This window comes from Macaca fascicularis, chromosome 6 (genome assembly GCF_037993035.2).
Source record: "Macaca fascicularis isolate 582-1 chromosome 6, T2T-MFA8v1.1".
NCBI classification, from domain to species: Eukaryota; Metazoa; Chordata; class Mammalia; order Primates; family Cercopithecidae; genus Macaca; species Macaca fascicularis.
In genome coordinates, this window is record NC_088380.1 from 180,342,570 (window position 1) to 180,360,673 (window position 18,104).

Below are 18,104 nucleotides of genomic sequence, written 5' to 3' on the forward strand. Positions count from 1 at the left end.
CCTCTGACCCCTGCTAAATCTTACTGCCCAAACAAAAGTCATTGTTACAAAATCCTTGAAACATTTTTCTATCATTACTGAATTGTGGAAGTCAGAATTTACAGGTGCATTCTGTTTTTAAAGACCATTGGCTCTTCAGTAAACTTGGTATGTAAGAGAGAAATCATCCCCTGTCCCCCTCACTACTCTGCTGTCCGCTCCGTTGCGTGAAACTTCTATCCTAATCAGTGAGTATACTCAGGCACCAGGTTCTTCAGTCTATTACGGTGGGACCTCCAGAATGTCCATTTCTCATCTTAGGCACTGCACAATGGTGGTGGTGGAGACAATCTTGTATACAGAATACTAGATTGATTCATTGGCATTGCATGCTTCAGTTTACCTCATCTTGTTTGCAGATAGGCTTAGAGCTAACTAGAAAAAGCTTAAAAAGTTCTTTGGAAGTGGAAATGGTTTCAGAAGACCTGGAGTCTTTCTCATCATGGTAGTCTGCAGACCCAATCAATTTGTGAGAAATCCAGCAGTTCCACCTCACTGCTGCACATTGATTCCATTACCCAGGGCTGCTAGAGGTCTCAGTTTATCAAGGCCTGTCTGCTCTCACTGAGTGCACTGCTTTACCCATGATGTCATCACAGACAACCAGGACTACATTAAACTTGTCAAAGTAAGAGTCTTTTAGAAAGATGGGACATCCTGAACTTTTTTTTCAAATGAAGACATTTTCCTGTTTCTTGAGTGTGTTAAGAGGGACAGAGGGGTCCCCCACCTTTAGTTTTTGGCCACAACAGAAAACTATTTTTGATAAAGATCAGATATTATTATTACCATTTACCTATGAAATTTAGCGAGTGGCAATGAAACTTCTTAGCGTTTAAATTTTTTGATGTTCTGCCATTGGGAACTTATCTTTGCAACGCTTTTTGTTAAGAGATGTCATGATTCTGGGTTGGAGGAAGATGGGAATATCTAAAATGCTATGTCATGGTTCAATTATACAGAAAAAAATAAGGTAAACATGAAAAGAAAAACCATTTGACCATGGTGTTTGTGGCTATTTCCTTCTGGCATCCCAAGGGTTGTGATGTAAGCTACTCAAATCAACAGCCAATGGATGACTTTTTCCTTCACACTCCATGGGTCTCTGCTCAGAAACTCTGACCACTCAATCAGAAATACCCCTCGTCCATTACTGTCTAAATTCCTACCTTGCTTTATTTTCCTTTGTAGTACTTATCCCCACCTCGAGTTATGTGTGTTCATGTGTTTCACGCCTGCCTCCCTATTAGAGTGTCAGCTCTACGGGGCAAAGATATCAGCTGTCTTCTTCATTATGCTGTATCTCTACTGGCTAGAACAGTGCCCGCAGGTGGCAGCACTCAGTGAGTAAATGTTGAATAAACAAGTAAATAAATAAATAAATAAGTAAATGAACAAATAAGTAAATACGTGGATAGATGACTTCTAGAGAAGACAATTTAATTTTAGTACCTACTTGGGCCAACACAAATAATATTAATATAATAATGTTAATGTAAATGCTGTAGAGTGAATTGAAGTTGGAATGGGAAGTGGGAAAGCAAAGCCTGGTGAAAGAGAAGACTATTAACAGCCTCAACTTACAAAGTGGGTAGTTGAGATGTAACTGAGAAGAGATGAGACAAGAAAGAGAGGTTTAAGTCAGTTAAAGTTGTAAAGGTGCCCCATTGATAAAATACACACACACACACACACACACACACACACACACACACAAAATTGATAAAATACACACACACACACACACACACAAAATTGAACTTTGGGAGACAGAGAGGGATAGCTAAAGGGTAATAGAATTGAGACACATGTTCATCTTTTATATTAGGGTTAAGAGACAGTATTTAGAGTTGATAAAGCAAAGAAAAAGGACTCAACATATATTCTGGAATAGTCAAGGCAATGAGCTAAATAACTTTAAATGGAAACAGTGAACATACATCACGTCGGTATATAAATGTGTTGCTCCTCTCCCATCTGGAAGCAAATTGCATTTGGCCTCTGATCCCCACTGAGCTTCTGTCCTATATTTCTGATCCTCTATAAAACAAAACTCAAAACTCTCTGATATGGTTTGGCTGTGTGTCCCCACCCAAATCTCATCTTGAATTGTAATCCAAATTGTAATCTCCAAGTGTAGTGGGAGGTGATTGGAGCATGGGGGCGGTTTTCTCCTTGCTGTCTTCATGATAGTGAGTAAGTCTCCTGAGATCTGATGGTTTCATAAAGGACAGTTTCCCCTGAGCTCTTCTCTCTCCTGTCACCTTGTGAAGAAGGTGCTTGCTTCTCCTTCACCGTTCGGCATGATTGTAAGTTTCCTGAGGCCTCCCCAGCCATGTGGAACTGTTCGTCAATTAACCCTCTTTTCTTTATAAATTATCCATTCTCAGGGAAGCCCTTTATAGCAGTGTGAAAATGGACTAATACACTTCTAATATCCATTTTTGCTTCCCATATTCCCTTTTAGCCCCTCCAATCAGGCTTTTGCCCCTCATTACACCACCAAAATCACTTTGTCCATTTCGCCCTTGGCCTCAATGTTGCTAACTCCATCCATCAATGCTCAGTCCTTGTCTGTTAGCCTGCAAGCAGCACTTTACCCAGCTGACCACTCCCCCATAAACACTTTCCCTCTTGGCCTCCTCTCCTGAAGTTCTGCCTCTACCATTGGGTGACTCTGTCAGTCTCCTGAAGAATGTCCCATGACTCAATGCCTAGCCTCTTCTTCTTTTCTAAGTATACTTGGGACCTGGTTTTCTCAACCTCATAGCTTCAGTACTATTCATAGCCTCTCTCCTGTACTAATGATTTCTATGTCCAACTGCCACTTTAGTAAATACACTTTCATCCCTCTAGTTGCTCAGACCAAAAACCTTGGAGTCGTCCTTAATTCCCTGTTTTTTTCCCCAACTCACTTATAATCTAAGTCTAAATCCTGTCAGTTATATTTTCAAAATATGTGCCAAATATGACCTCTTTTCACCATCTTCACCAGTCTGGTCTAGATGGTCTAGTCACCATCATCTCTCACCTATTGTGGAAGCTGGCTTGCAAGATGGCCTCCAAAGATCCTTATTTCCCAGTATTCATGCTCTTCTGTAATCTCCTCCCATACCCAATCTGAGCTGGTCTGTGGGGCCAATAGAATATGGAAGTGATGGTGTGTGACTTCCGAGGCTATGTCATAAAAGATATAAGCTCTTCTCACTTGCACTTCTGAATCACTCATGCTGGGAAGCCAGCCACCATGTTGTGAGAACATTCTAGCAGTCCTGTGGAGACATCCATGTGGCAAGAAACAGAAACATCCCTGTCAACACCAGCACTGATTTGTCAGGCATAAGCAGGCCATTTTGGAGGCAAATCCTCCAACCCTGGTAAAGCCTGTTTATTTTGAGACTGTTAGATCATAAGGTTATGTATTTCAACCTTATGAAATACCCAAGCCAGATCCATTAAGCTAAGCCACTCCAAAATTCCTGACCCATAGTAACTGGAAGACATAATAAATGTATACTATTGTTTCAAGCTGCTAAATTTTGGAAAAGCTTGCTTCCCAGCAATGGATGCTGATACTAATTGCTCTAAACTGATCTTCCTTTAGTTTATTCTCCATCCAGCAGCCAGAGTGATACTTTCAAATGTAGGTCATACCATAAAATGGAAAATACACTGGATGGGAGTATTGGCAGATTAGATATTGCAGGAGAAAAGATGAATGAACTTGAAGGCACAACAATAAATTGGATAAAATGAAACATATGGAAAAATAAAACAGAAAAAAAAGTCAATAGAGCATCAGTGAACTGTGGGCAACCTCAAAAAGCTCTTGGTGTTGGAGTCTCTGAAAAAGAAGGAGGGACATAAATAATATTTGAAGACATAAGTTTGTCATGTGTGACAAAAACTAGAAACCCACAGATCCAAGTTCAGTGAACCCCAAGCACAAGAAACATGAAGAAAATGACACCATGTTGCTGCAAGTTGCTTAAAATCGGTGTAAAAGAGAAAATGTTAAAAAACAACCAGAAAAAAAATGGAAACATTATGTACACTGGACTTGGTTAAGTCCATTTTTTTCAATGAGATTCTTGTTGAAAAAAATGTAAGCAAAAGACTTTCTCAGACGTTAAAAGGTAGAGTTCATCACCAGCGGATGTGTACTATAAAAAATTGCGGAAGGAGGTCCTTCAGGCAATAAAATGATATAAGGTAGAAACCGAGATCAACACAAACGATTGACGAGCAGCAAATGTGGTAATCACATGTGTGAAAACTAAAGATTCTTTTTCTTATTATTGAAGTCTTTTAGAAGATAATGGAGCATTTACAGAAAAATTATAATAACAAGTGATTCTGTTTATGACACATGGAAAAATGTCTAATATCAGTAGCATAAAGGTCAGGAGGAGAGAAATGGAAGTATACGCTGTATGTGAAGTAGTAGAATATCACCTGAAGGTAGACTGTGATAAATTTATTGTAAATGTATGACCATCACAAATATTTAAAAACAGAGTCAGAGCTAATAAACCAGCAAGAGAGATAAAAGAGGATCATAAAAAAATACTCAATGAATGTTTAAAAAAGCAGGTGATACTTTGGACTTGTGATTTCTAAGTGGAAAGGTTGTGCGTGCTGTGTCATGGCTCCAGGCCTTCTCTGTAAGCGATGATGAGAGACTGGGAATGCGGGAGTATGCTGGGCAGTGGCAGCCACGGCTGAGCCTTGAGGTGGCTGGGCAGGCAGAGTGGCAGGAAGAGAGAGGCACTGTCTGGGGTGCTCAGAGGCTAGGCCGGCTGCCCATTCATTCACAGGGCTGTCCTGCTGCAGGGAGATACACCCAGGGGGTTCATGCCAGCAGCTGTTGACTAGGGCCATTCCAGGGCCTTGGGAGCAGAGCAGGTGGCCTTGCTGACACAGACCCTGTAGAACAGTAAATCTTGCAGGCGCAGGACTTCAAGAGAGAAAGGCTTCCAGTGAAACTGAACTCTAGTTCATAGAAGGTTGCACAGAAATTGTCCTGTCTTCAGCTTGCTGAAAATCCTCCCCTCTTTTCTTCGTCCTGGCAGACACTTCTGTAACTCCAGTACTAGCCTGTGGATGGTGAAGGGAAAAGTACCCTGCCCTATGGAACAGCCTCTTAGCCCTCTCACCGCAGAGCTCATTTGTGTGGTCCAACCCCCACCTTTACACTCCCAGGACAGGGGCCCCAGGCCCAGCGGCTTTACCCTGTTTCCCTGGCTTCCAGCTGGTTCACAGGTCAGGGGCTGGAATCTTCCCTGAACCGCCCCCCCACTTTCAGGCACTGTGGGAGGCAACCTTTCTCCTTGGAGACCCTCTTCTGCTGTTCTCCTCACGGATTCCAGCAGGTCTCCACCCCTAGCCTTTCTGGAATCCATTTCCTCTTTCGTGGAGCCCATGATGAGGTGGGCAGGGTTGGGTTGGAGGGTATCCGCAAGCCTGACTTCCTCCCAGCCCACTGCCAGCCTGGGCTCTCTTCTCCTTCGGCCCTGAGTGCCTGCTCACCACTTGCCCTGCAGGCAAGGCCCACCTAGCTGGATGTATGCACACCCAGGAAATGGGGGTGAAAGCCACTTCCTTGCTGCTCTATGGGAAACAGAGTGCTCGCAGCCATGGAGCCACATGCTGGAAAGGAAGTGCTGTGGACTGAATGTTTTCATCCCTTCAAAATCCATATGCTGGAACCTAATTCCTAAGGTGACAGTATTAGGAGGTGGGGCCTTTGGGAGGTCATGAGGATGGGGCCCTTCGGAATAGGATTAGTACCCTTATAAGAAGAAATGCCAAAGAGATGATCTGTCTCTGCCATCTGAGGGCACAGCAAGAAGGTGGCTGTCTCCTAACCATAAAGAGGGCCCTCCCCAAAAACTGAATCGGCTGGCACCTTGCTTTTGGACTTTCCAGCTTCCATGATGTTGCTTAAGCCACCCAGGTTATGGCATTTTTGTTAGAGCAGCCCAGATGGACTGAGACAGGAAGCTATTGGAGTGTCAGCCCCTGGATTTTCCCTACATGCTCTTCACACCAACTCTCTGGCTGCTGAGTTTACTCTTGGTTCCTGAAGATCAATTTTGAGATTAGAACCAAAGGGCCATGATGTGAGGCAGCTTCCAAATCAGCACATGCCCAGCTGGATGTTTGAGAGCTCCTGAGAGGCTGAGCTGCCTCTAGCATTTCTCCACCGCAGCCTCAGCTCTGGGAAAGCTTTCAGTAGGGAAACGGCCCCCAGGGCTGTGTAGCCTGGTGCCCACAGCACCCTGCTTGCTTTCTTCTTGTCCTCCTCTAACGGCTTGTATAACATATGGACATTTTCTCGGGCCCAAACCTCTCCTGCCCTTTCCCCTCGGGCTTTGCTTCTCCATGGAGTTGATTTTCGAACATGGGTCTAGTGCCCATCCTAATACCTTCCCTTCTGATGTTTCCTGTCTAACTCAGTCCGTTTGGTGTTGCTATATCAGAATACCCAAGACTGGGTCGGGCAAGGTGGCTCACACCTGTAATCCCAGCACTTTGGGAGGCTGAGGCAGGCAGATCACTTGAGGCCAGTAGTTTAAGACCAGCCTGGTCAACGTGGTGAACTACTAAAAATACAAAAATTAGCCAGGCATGGTGGTGGGCACCTGTAATCTCAGCTATTCAGGAGGCCGAGGCAAGGAGAATTGCTTGAACCTGGCAGGTGAAAGTTGCAGTGAGCTGAGATTGTGCCATTGCACTGCAGCCTGGGTAACAAGAGTGAAACTCTGCTTCAGAAAAAAAAAAAAAAAAAAGTATACCCAAGACTGAGTAATTTATAATGAACAGAAATGTATTGACTAATAGTTCTGGAGGCTGGGAAGTCCAAGGTTGAGGGTCTGGCATCTGTGAAGGACTTTTTGCTGCATCGTCACATGGCAGAGGGCAAGAGAGAGCCAAACTTGCCCTTTTACAACAGCACCGATCCCACCCATTAGGGTGGAGTCCTCCTGGTCCAAGTGTCCTACCTTTTTTTTTCCTTTTCTTTGTTTTTAGAGACAGGATCTGGGTTGGAGTGCAGTAGTATGATCATAGCTTACTGTAACCTTGACCTCCTGGGCCTAAGTGATCCCCTTACCTCAGCTTCCCAAGTAGCTGGGACTACAAGTGCATACCGTCGCATCTGGCTAATTTGTAAAAGTTTTTCTAGAGGTGGGGCCTCACTCGGTTGCCCAGGCTGATCTCAAACTCCTGGCCTCAAGTGAACCTCCTGCCTTGGCCTTCCAAAGCACTGGGATTACAGTGTGCCACTGGGCCTGGCCAGTCCTACACCTTAATATTGTTACAATGGCAATTAAATTTCAACTTGAGTTTTGGAGGGGACAGACATTCAAATTTTAGCAACATCTCCTTATACAGATTCTTCCGTTATCTACAAGGCATCTCCCTTATGCTGGCATCTGTAACTTGGCTCTTGGGCTCTGAACTTGTTTGTCTTTTTCTTGGTATTTTTTATCGATATATAATAGCAGGCCAGGAGCGGTGGCTCATATCTGTAATCCCCGCACATTGGGAGGCTGAGGTGGGCAGATCACCTGAGGTCAGGAGTTCAAGACTAGCCTGGCCAACATCGTGAAACCCTGTCTTTACTAAAAATACAAACAAATTAGCCAGGCATGGTGGCAGGCACCTGTAGTCTCAGCTACTTGGGAGGCTGAGGTACGAGAATCGCTTGAACCTGGAAGGTGGAAGTTGCAGTGAGCCGAGATTGCACCATTGTACTCCAGCCTGGGCAACAAGAATGAAATTCCATCTCAAAAAAAAAATTGTATGCATTTTGGGGGATACATGTGATAATTTGATTAACATATACAATATGTAAGGATCAAATCAGGCTAATTGGGATACCCATCACAAAAAACTATTATCTTTTCTTTGTGTTGGGAACATTTGAATTCTTCTCCTCTAGCTATTTTGAAATATACAATAAACTATTATTATTATTATTACAGAGTCTTGCTCTGTTACCCAGACTGGAGTGCAGTGGTGCAATCTCAGCTCACTGCAACCTCTGCCTCAGTCTCCTGAGTAGCTGGGATTATAGGTGCCCACCACCACACCAGACTAGTTTTTGTATTTTTAGTAGAGTTGGGGTTTCACCATGTTGGCCAGGCTGGTCTTGCACTCCTGACTTCAGGCGATCTGCCCACCTCGGCCTCCCAAAGTGGTAGGATTACAGGCGTGAGCCACTGCACCCGGACTAAAATATTGTTCACTATGATTTCCCTACTGTTCTATCACATACTATCAACTAGTCCTTCTATCTAATTGTATTTTTGTACCCATTAACGAATTCGTCTTCACCCCCTCACACCTCCTCTGTCCCTGGCCTCCGCTAACCATTCTGTTCTCTAATTCCATGAGATCCACTTATTTTATTGTTATTTTTAATAATAATATGAGTGAGAACAAGCAATCTTTGGATTGGATGTTGGATGTGAGAACATGCAACATGAGTGAGAACATGCAATCATTGTCTTTCTGTGCCTGGTTGTTTTACTTCACATTGAGCTCATTCCTTTCTAAAGAAACTTCCTCAAAGGTGCCATCAGATTTACTGCCCTCATTTTCTCCCTCATCCTCCCCCTCCATTAAGAACTCAAATTTTGTTGATGATGGTGCAAAGGTAATCAGGGCAATCCCATCCTCCTCTGTCGTTGATTGGTCTGGGGGCAGGTGTGCTTCCCAAATCTGACCAATGAGATGTGAGAAGTCTGTTAGAAGACTTCGGGAATTTTTTTTCCTCCCTAATAACAAGATGGACTCCAGGCCTCATAAAAGGGAGGGCCTTTTATTCCATGCATTTCCTTCATGCTTAGGATGCTGCCAAGTAAGCATGTGGTATTTGAGGCTGCAACAGCCACCTCGTGACCATGAAGGATGGCCTGTGTTTAGATGGGAAGTCCTGAGACCTTAGCATCGTAGGTATACCTCTGTACAGCCCTGCCTGCCTCTGGGCTTCTTGGAAAGTGACATAATAAGGGTCTGTATTATTCTAGCCACCCTCCATTTGATAAACCATTACTTGTAGCTGGAAGTGTCCTAACTGCTGCACAGGGTATCCAGACTAATATGACCATATCTGCCGCTAACCCTTTAAAATCCATTCTATGTAGGTAGCAAAATTCTCTTTCTGCAATAAGACCTCAGTGACGTCACTTCCCTTATCCAGAGTTGGCGGCAGCTCCTGATGGTCTATCTGTTTGCGTCCCAGCTTCTCAGCAGGTCTGGCTTGAATGGAGAACCTCTCAGCTGGAGTCTGCAGTGAATGAAGTCACGTCACAGTGAGTGCTTCTACGAGGCCTTAGAGGTCCACACAGATACTTGTTACACTGAGCATAAGGCGCTGCCACCATGACCCAGATAAATCATTTCCAACTCATCATCACAATTCCTTAGAGGGCTTCTTATGAACAGATGGTTGGTCCTCACTGTCAAAGATTCTGATTCAGTACATCTGGGGAACAGCCCAATAATTTGCATTTCTGACAGGCTCGCAGGGGATGCTGATGCTGCTGGTCCAGGGACCACCCTTTGAGAACCACTGGCTCCCCGACTTTCTCCCCTCCACCCTGCTGCCACCAGGGACCCTCAGTGTTCAGTTGGAACTGCACTTAAATTCATTGTCAACCCACAGCAGGAATGAAGGTTAAGCGCCGAGGGGAGGGGATAAAGAAAGAGAAGTACTTATGGAGTACCTCCATAAGTTCTCTGGGCCAAGCAGGAATGCTTTATGATGTGCTGACACCTCCCCCATTCCAGGAACTACATGGGCAAGTGATTCAATGGTGAGCACAGGCAGATATTGCTCCTGCATTCATGGAGCTCACACACGAGTGACTAGACAAAGAGCAAGTGAACAATTAAGGAAAATAAGCTCAGATGTCATAGGATCTATGTAAGAAACAAGGGGGGGCTACCTTATACAGGAAGCCATGGAAACCCTCTCTGAGCAGGCGACTCTTAAGTTGAGAGAAGCCAAAGCGATGGGGAGAGGGAGCAATTCACAACAAACTGGGAAGAGGAAACAAGGTGTGCAAAGGCCCTGAGGTGGGGACGAGCTGGGTATGGCCAAAGCTCAGAAAGTCAGATTGGCTGGGAATGCTGGAGCAAGGGGAAGCGGCATGAGATGCAACCGGCGAGTAGGCAAAGAGAAGCAGCACAGACAGGGATTCATAAAACACACCACAAAAGCCCTGCCAAGTACATGCTGTCTCTCCACTGAGTGTCAGCGCCGTGGCGGAGAATCCTCTATTCTGCCATGGAGCTCAGGACACACATCAGCATGAGGTGCCCCCTTCCTGGAGTCAGATACCAGACATGTTGCTCAGAGGCCCGGGAGGACGGTCCTGGTCCCACCCCGGATGTGGAGAGAAAGCAACTGGTTGTGGCAGAAATAACATGGAGTCTGGAAAAGAAGAGCTGGGTCCAATCCTGGTTTTTGTAGCTGCAACCAAGTCCCTTGTTCCACTTGAGCCTGATGGCCTCTTCTGGAGAATGGGGATCAGAATGCCCTGTTTGTCACCTCATATGTACAGGCTCTTTACATCTGTAAAGGATTATTTCTCCAGTGCCTGTTCATCTATTTTGATATTCTAATGAAAAATTCACAACCAAACCATTCTGGCCACCCCCCCTACTATGTGCGATACATGCTGTACTCTTCTGGTGCTCAAAGGGGCATAGGGACTCTTGGCCCATTTGAAGAAGGCAGGAGGACTCGGAAAAAGTCTCCTGGAATCACATTTTCACTGGCCTGGAAAAATGTCCCTGAATGTTTTCTGATGGAGGCCTTGGAGGCTCCCTAGAGTTGAACAGGAATAGTCCGTGGCAGACCCACGTGTCTTGTTGTTTCTGAACCTTTGGCAAAATTAGGAGCAAGTTCTCCGGGCCAAGCAGGAATGCTTTATGATGTGCTGACACCTCGAGGAGATGTCCCAGGGAGCGCCGGATGCCATCTCCGAAGCATGTGAGTTTATGGCTTTCTCTTTTGCAGGCTCCAGGAATGCAGGCTCCTCCTGTGTTTGTGGCTTAGAACAAAAAGGAAATCTGTGAGGAGTCACCTTTGCCCAGGCTCAGGCCGTGCCCAGGCCCATTCCTTGAGGTTTTGGCATTCAAAGGAAAGAGCAAGTACTCTCCTGGCTGCACACTCTGCTTCCCTCCAGCCCTGCTGTGGCTCCAACAGAGGGGCACCGTGGGTGTCCCCTGTTGAAGGACACACCACTGCTTGTGAGCAGAGCCATCTCCGGCCTGGGTTCCAGTTCTGGCTCTGTCACTGTGAGCCATGTGACCTGGGCAAACCACCTTGTTCTCTCTACCCTGAAAATAGGGTGAATAGAGCCGACCCTCTAGAGTAGCAATCAGAAGCTACTAGTAGATAGTTATTGATGGAAGTAGCTGTGATTGATTGAGAACTTTAGTCACTATGCTAAACTACTCCTGTGAATTATTTAATTCAGCATTCACAGGATTCCTATGAATAGGCACCATTTTACAGAAGAGCAAATGAGGCTCAGAGCCATTAGGCAAGTGGCCCAAGGTCACACAGCTGGCAGGTTCAAACCCACCAGACTGCAGGGCCGACCATTATACTGAGAGTCTCCTAGGTTTTCTGCTGAACCATTGCAAGTGCCAGACGTTACTGTTTAAGGAGCCTGGCTAAAGGCATGACCTGAGGTGCAGCTCCCTGCTCACTAGTTCCCTTGCCATGTGCTCATCTCCTGAGTAGAGAAGTCAGAGCAACAGACCATGGCTGTGCGTACTGAGGATCAGATCTGGCAGGGAGCTCAGAGGCGCCCAGCTCCCACAAGCAACTGTGCCAGGTTTGGGCTAGTTCCCCTGAGACATGGGCCTTCAACACTCCTCTGAGTAGCTTTTGTTTTCTTAGGCTTGAACAGGAACCTGCCAGAGCTGAGCATTTGATGGTGAGGAGCTTGGAACCCGCTACGGGATAGTCCTGGGCAAGTTAGTTTGATCTTTTGAGCCTATTTCCTCATCTGCAGTTGGGGCCATGATAGTTCTTATTCTTCAGGGCATGAGATGGAGCATATAGAGCTCTTAGCATCGCATCTGGTATACAATAAGCACTGAGCAGAGGGGAGCCTTATCATCGTATCCTGAAGGCTCCAGGCAGAGGGCAAAACAAGGGTAGGAAATTAAGCCCTCATTATGAAAATATTCTAGGACACAGACAGGCAAAAGTCAAATAAAGGAAGACCTAACTATAATGTGACACCCAGCAGGCCCTCCCTGGCCTTTGTATTCTTCTTCCTTGTGTATCTATTTTCACCCTTCCTTTTAAATGTATCTAACCTTTTCTCAAATAGAGCAATAAGTCCCTTCCCCACTTTGCCCCGAGGGACATGTGGGAGATTCTAAAGATGCTGTGATGTCCAGCTTCTTCTGAGAAAGGCAGAGCATCACATTGCCAAGAGCACGGGCTGTCCTGAACTCTAAGTACACTGGTCACAGTTTGCTGTGTGTTATGTTTAAGGCACATAATTAGTTGTGCCTTTTTCCTGAGGCCTTAAAAAAATTGTTAAATTCCCACAGAGTCTCTTTAAATCAGCTAAACAGTAAATTCTTTTTGCATTAACCTTAAGGGAACTGAGTGGTTTGTAGAAATGTCTAAGACTCAATCATTTTCCAGGGGCTGAACTGTGTTTTTGAGTCTACATCACCAAGAATTCCACCCAAGAGGGCAGCAGAATTACATTGCCTGAGTACAGTGATACAGTATCTATGGCCTCCTTTCTTGCTGACAGCACCCTGACTTTGTTTAGAGCAGCAACAAACTCAGTTCTCAGTGGCATACTCACTTTCCCAGACACCCTTACAACTAGAGGCAGTCTTGTAACACCTGGTGGACAATGAGACATGCACGTGGGAGAGCTTTGGGAGCTCTTTGGAAGATGTGCACTTTCTCCTTTCTCCCTTGTTTCTACCTTGAACACAGACATGAGGTGTGGAACCAAAGCCACCATCTTGAAAAAACGATGAAAAGCTGAAGAGAATGGAAAAGAAGTGGTCCTGACTTCACTGAGCTGCTGGACTATCCCAGCACTTCCTGCTTCCAGCTGTATAATGTGAGAAAAACAAACTCCTTCAAGGCTGTGGTGGGAGTTGGGTTGCCTAGATGGCTGAACTGCTCTGGGGCAGATACCTGAAGTGAGGCCATTGTGGGGCAGGGGGAACCCCCAGATATGAGCATCCCCACCTCACCCTGGGCCTTTCATGTCCCACAGGGGAAAAACTTGTTTAAGTCACTTTAGTTGGAGTTTTATTACTTGCAGCCTAAAGTATTTCTAACTGGTAAGCAGAGCTGGATGTAACCTTTGAAAACCCAGGTAGGGCAAACTGGGGAGTAAATTCAGGGCTGGATTTTCCTCTTTGATCATGGTCTTTCCACTCCTTCTGAGTTAGAGATTGGCTAAATCACCCTTGGAAAGCAGCAGAGTGTATCCAGAAAATCTAGATCAGGAAGTTCGGGTAGGTCACAGACAAGACACATCTAGAAAAAGCAGTGAGGGTCCTTGTGTCATACACTCATAGCTTTTCAGGGGAGGATGTCCTCAGAGAGCACCCAGATCCTCATCTCTCCTCGCCTCCTTGGGTTCCCATTCAGCTATGTCAAATTACTCACCATTTCCTGAACATTTTGTGCCTTGGCTAAGCCATCCCCTTGGCTCCAAAGCTTTCATCATCCCTTCTTCCACTCCCCTTTTTGGCTCATCCTTCAAGACCCTACTTGGTGACCTCTTCTGTCAGGTCTTCCTGATCACCCCCATGTGTCCCCACCCACACAGGATGTATTGCTTCTTCCCCTAGGTCATACCAGAACTCTACTCTGACATCTTTTCTAGCTCTCCTTCATCCAAGAAGTGCTTGTTCCTTGGAATACCAGGACAGGCAGTTGTTAGCACATGATACTGTAATTCATTGTAGACACGTTTATCTCACCCACCAGAGTAGGATTTCCATCAGGACAAGATCGATTTATCATGACCACTTGGATTTTTTTCCAGAGCCCATTGTGGTACACAGAAGACACAAATCTGGGCTTAAATGTTCAAATCTAGTGCTGCTCAAGTGTGTGCATGGGAATGTGGTTTCCTGGGAAGATTGTAGAAACTGCACACCAACAGGATTCCATGGTCAAACAAGTATAGGGAATGCCAGAGTGCACAAGGCCACAGGTCTCTATTGCCAGGTTTCTCAAAGCCTTAACCACCTGTGAATCACCAAGAGGGAGACTGAGTATGCAGGCTTGCCCCAGTGGATTTGACCATGGGTTTCTTTTTCATGGAGAACCTCAAGGGGCTAAAGTGTGGAGGAATGCATTTTTGACACCCAAAGTCAGGCATTCATTCATTTTAAAAAGAAAGAATCACCTGGTATCTTTCTTAAGGTTTCCTAGCTGGTTGGAGGAGTAGATGGGACCTAAGATTGAGAGTCCTTGAAGGTATACCATGGCAGACCTCAGGGGTCATCAGACAGGTGGTCAGTGAACTGTGGTTGACAGGCAACAATTTGAGGGGTCAAGAAGACCTGGGCTCAAATTTGAAATTTTCACATACCTGAGTCACATAAGCAAACACTCCAGACTCTCTCAGCCTCAGCTTTCTCATCTTTAAAACGTGGCTAATCGTGCCTATCTCGCACAGTACTTGTGATGTCTCAAGGGTCAAACATGTATCAAAGGCTCAGTAAATGGTTGCTATGGAAGCCAACAGCATTCTCCAGGCTGCCTTGGATGTAAGGACAGATCCTACAGATATTGGAGGTAAACATTAAAGAAAAGTTAACATCCCTTTGGATACACATTCCAAAGGTGCATAGAGATATAGCCAGGAAAGGTTTCAGGTGGGAGTAAGAACTCTCCAGGCCAATGTTACCAGTGGGACAAGGGGCTGGTTCATTCTGGAATCTTCATTCCTGCACCTGGGGACTGATGCATGAACCAACATCCCAACATTCCTTGGTCCTTGAAGCTGGCTTCCTTCCCCATCCTGGTGGCCATCTGTCTGAATCTTCTGTACCCCAGGGTGGGTGGATGTGACATTCCTGTGACCCCACATATCTCTCCTCCTCTTCAATCCACCTTAACCTGGTCCCTGCTCACCTCTTTACCTTTTTTTCCCTTCACTCTTTCTGTCACTCTCTGTCTTAGGGACACTGCCCCTCCTTTACTTCCTGGCACCCTCAGGGCTCCTCCCTTGTGTCTGGAAGCCTTCCCTTCTCTTTGCTGGTCTTACTCTTCCTTCTGGTCTCGTCTCAAATGTCAGGATCTTAAGAGAAGCCTTTTTAAAGCACTGCCATGATAGGTCACTCCTCTGTATAGCTTCCTCTGCTTTTTCTTCGTACTAAACACTATTAACAACGATATACTTCAGTGATCTTTAAAAAATAATGTCTACCTCTCATTCGTAGGAGTGAGGCTTCATGAGGTGTGCTTTGCTGACCATGGCATCCCGGGGGCCTCAATGGGGCTGAGCACACCCATAGTTGCCCATCAGATATCAGGTGAAGGGACTGATGCAACATTTTTTGTTATTTCATGGGTCCATAGATCCCCCAATTTTCTGAATGAGATCGCTTCCTTCATGGGTTTGGAAGGAGTGGACTGGAAAAGATAGCCAAGGCTGCTTCTTCCCAGAGAGGATTGTTTTTTTCCAGCATTGGCATGTGAGTGGCCAGACACAGGAGTCTGCAAGAGGTTCCATCGTCAGCAGGAGCCTGGACCTCTCGCGCTCCACAGGGGACCTTTGGGCACCCCTGGGAGAAAATTCTCCCAACCTTCAATAGAGCATTTTCTGAACACCCAACACATTCTATTTTTAGACCTTGCAAATTTTGGAAAAACTTATATTTTCTGTTTTGCTTCAGCTGCTGGGAATCTCAGGTTGAATTTGTAGCCACTTTTTACGACAGAATAAGAGCTAAAGGCTTCCAGCTTGGGTGTTAACCACACCCAGGATTCATTTTCCTTTTTTACCCCCATTCTCCTTTTATTCTGATTTCTTACTGTACTTATTCCACATCCTGATGCATGTATGTAACACTGTTGGCCATGTCAATTTTTTTCTGCAGTGATTCAGGTACTTTTGAAGTTGCAGTGAAATTCACATAACATAAAATGAGCCATTTTAAAAGTAGATAATTCAGTGACATTTAGTGCATTCATAATGCTATGAAACCTCCACCTTCATCTAGTTTCAGAATATTTTCATCACTCCACAGGAAAACCCTGCACCCCTTAAGCAGTCACTCCCTATTTCCCTCTTTCCCAGGGCCTGCAACCACCAATCTGCATGTATTCTGTTTCTATAGATTTGCCTATTCTGGATATTTTGTTTAAGTGGAATATATAATATGTGGCCTTCTGTGTCTAACTTCTTTCATTTGGCATAATGTTTTGAGGTTCATCCATATTGTAGCATGCATCAGTACTTCATCCCTTTTTTTTTTTTGAGATGAAGTCTTACTCTGTTGCCCAGTCAGGAGTGCAGTGGCATGATCTCAGTTCACTGCAACCTCCACCTTCTGAGTTCAATCAATTCTCCTACCTCAGCCTCCCAAGAAGCTGGGATTACAGGCGTGTGCCACCACACTCGGCTAATGTTTGTATTTTAGTACAGATGGGTTTTCACCATGTTGGTCTGGCTGGTCTCGAACTCCTGACCTCAAGTGATCCACTGGCCTCAGCCTCCCAAAGTGGTGGGATTACGCACGGGAGCCTCTGCGCCCGGCCCTCATTCCTTTTTATAGTTTGTGTTGATGGATCGACTGGTTCAAAATGTGGGTCAGCAGAAGCTGGGAGCATCAAGGTCCTGCTAACATGTGAGAGGCAGAAAACTTCTCCAGGTCTCTACAGAGTACACGATAGACAGGCTGTCACCTAGAAAACCAGTGTGCCATAGATGGTCCAATATTACGTTCCAGAGGTCTTGGGACCTGGGCACGAGCCGCTTCTCTCCTGAGATATTCTCCCAAAATAGACAGAGGTGTCAGTCAGCATGAAAATAACCTTGGCAGAGATCCCCACCAGAAAGATAGCCACAAACATGTGTGCCAAGGCACATGGTTGTGGGGAGGGGGTTCTAAATTAAGTCTTGGGCTCTGAGTTCTATTGACTTGGGCCTGGTGGGGCCGACCAGTCAGTTCTGCCCCTTTGGGTGCACATCCCTGGTTTGGCAGATGCTGGTAAGAAGAGTCTTGGGAAGGCCAAGGTGGAGATGCTGCCAAGAGCTGTGGAATGACTTCCAGCGCTCAGGCACTACATCCAGGCCAGAGACAAACCGAGGAGGGAAAAATAAGGGAAGCAAATGAAGTTCAGCTTCTTGAATGGAACTTGGAGAAGCAAATATAATGCCATTTGGCTCATGGAAAGGGAGCCATTAACATATTGTCTGATTATTGAGATCAGAGATGATCAGAGGGATGACAAGGAACTGAGTTAGATGAAAATGACTGTAGAAACCACTGTGGGCTGAACCTAATTTTCCTTTGTGACATATCATGGTCTTCTTTTTAAATTTCATAATGATGTGAAAATGGTGTTTTTGGCATTTGTGGGATGCCTAGGGCTATGATGAACCTGAGAACAGGCCCTAGCTGTGTCATCTCTGGTTATGTCAACTTGGGTGCATTTCCTCTCTGACTCTTAGTTTTCTCATCTGTAAAATGGAAATGACAGCATGGTTACCTCAGAGACCTACCATGTGGCTTGAAACTTACGTAGCTGAGATGCCTGGCACGTGCAGGTGCTCCTTCAAGTGCAGCTTCATCTCTTCCTCCTTCTTTCTCTTCTAAATATTAAGGGAAAAATGGGCCTTTAGCTGGACACAATAAAGTATAGCTATAAGTGATGCAATGTTATCCCCAATGGTGGGCTGCAGTGACAACACAAAGGAGTAAGACACAGTGAATGCCTGTAACTGAGATGGCTTCAAGACTTCAAGTTGGAAAAGATAAAATAAATCCATAAATCATTCTACTATAAAGACACATGTACACATATGTTTATTACA

At 45.3% G+C, this 18,104-nt stretch overlaps 1 long non-coding RNA gene across 1 annotated transcript in view; it reads left to right on the forward strand.

The window, feature by feature from the left end:
• LOC102123682 (uncharacterized) overlaps positions 1 to 13,160 on the forward strand; it is a 200,894-nt gene extending 187,734 nt beyond the window's left edge. Inside the window, exon 4 of the long non-coding RNA XR_010587718.2 lies at positions 9,290 to 13,160. This is a non-coding gene — a long non-coding RNA (uncharacterized lncRNA). The remainder of the gene's footprint in view (positions 1 to 9,289) is intronic.
• Positions 13,161 to 18,104: the final 4,944 nt, after the last annotated feature.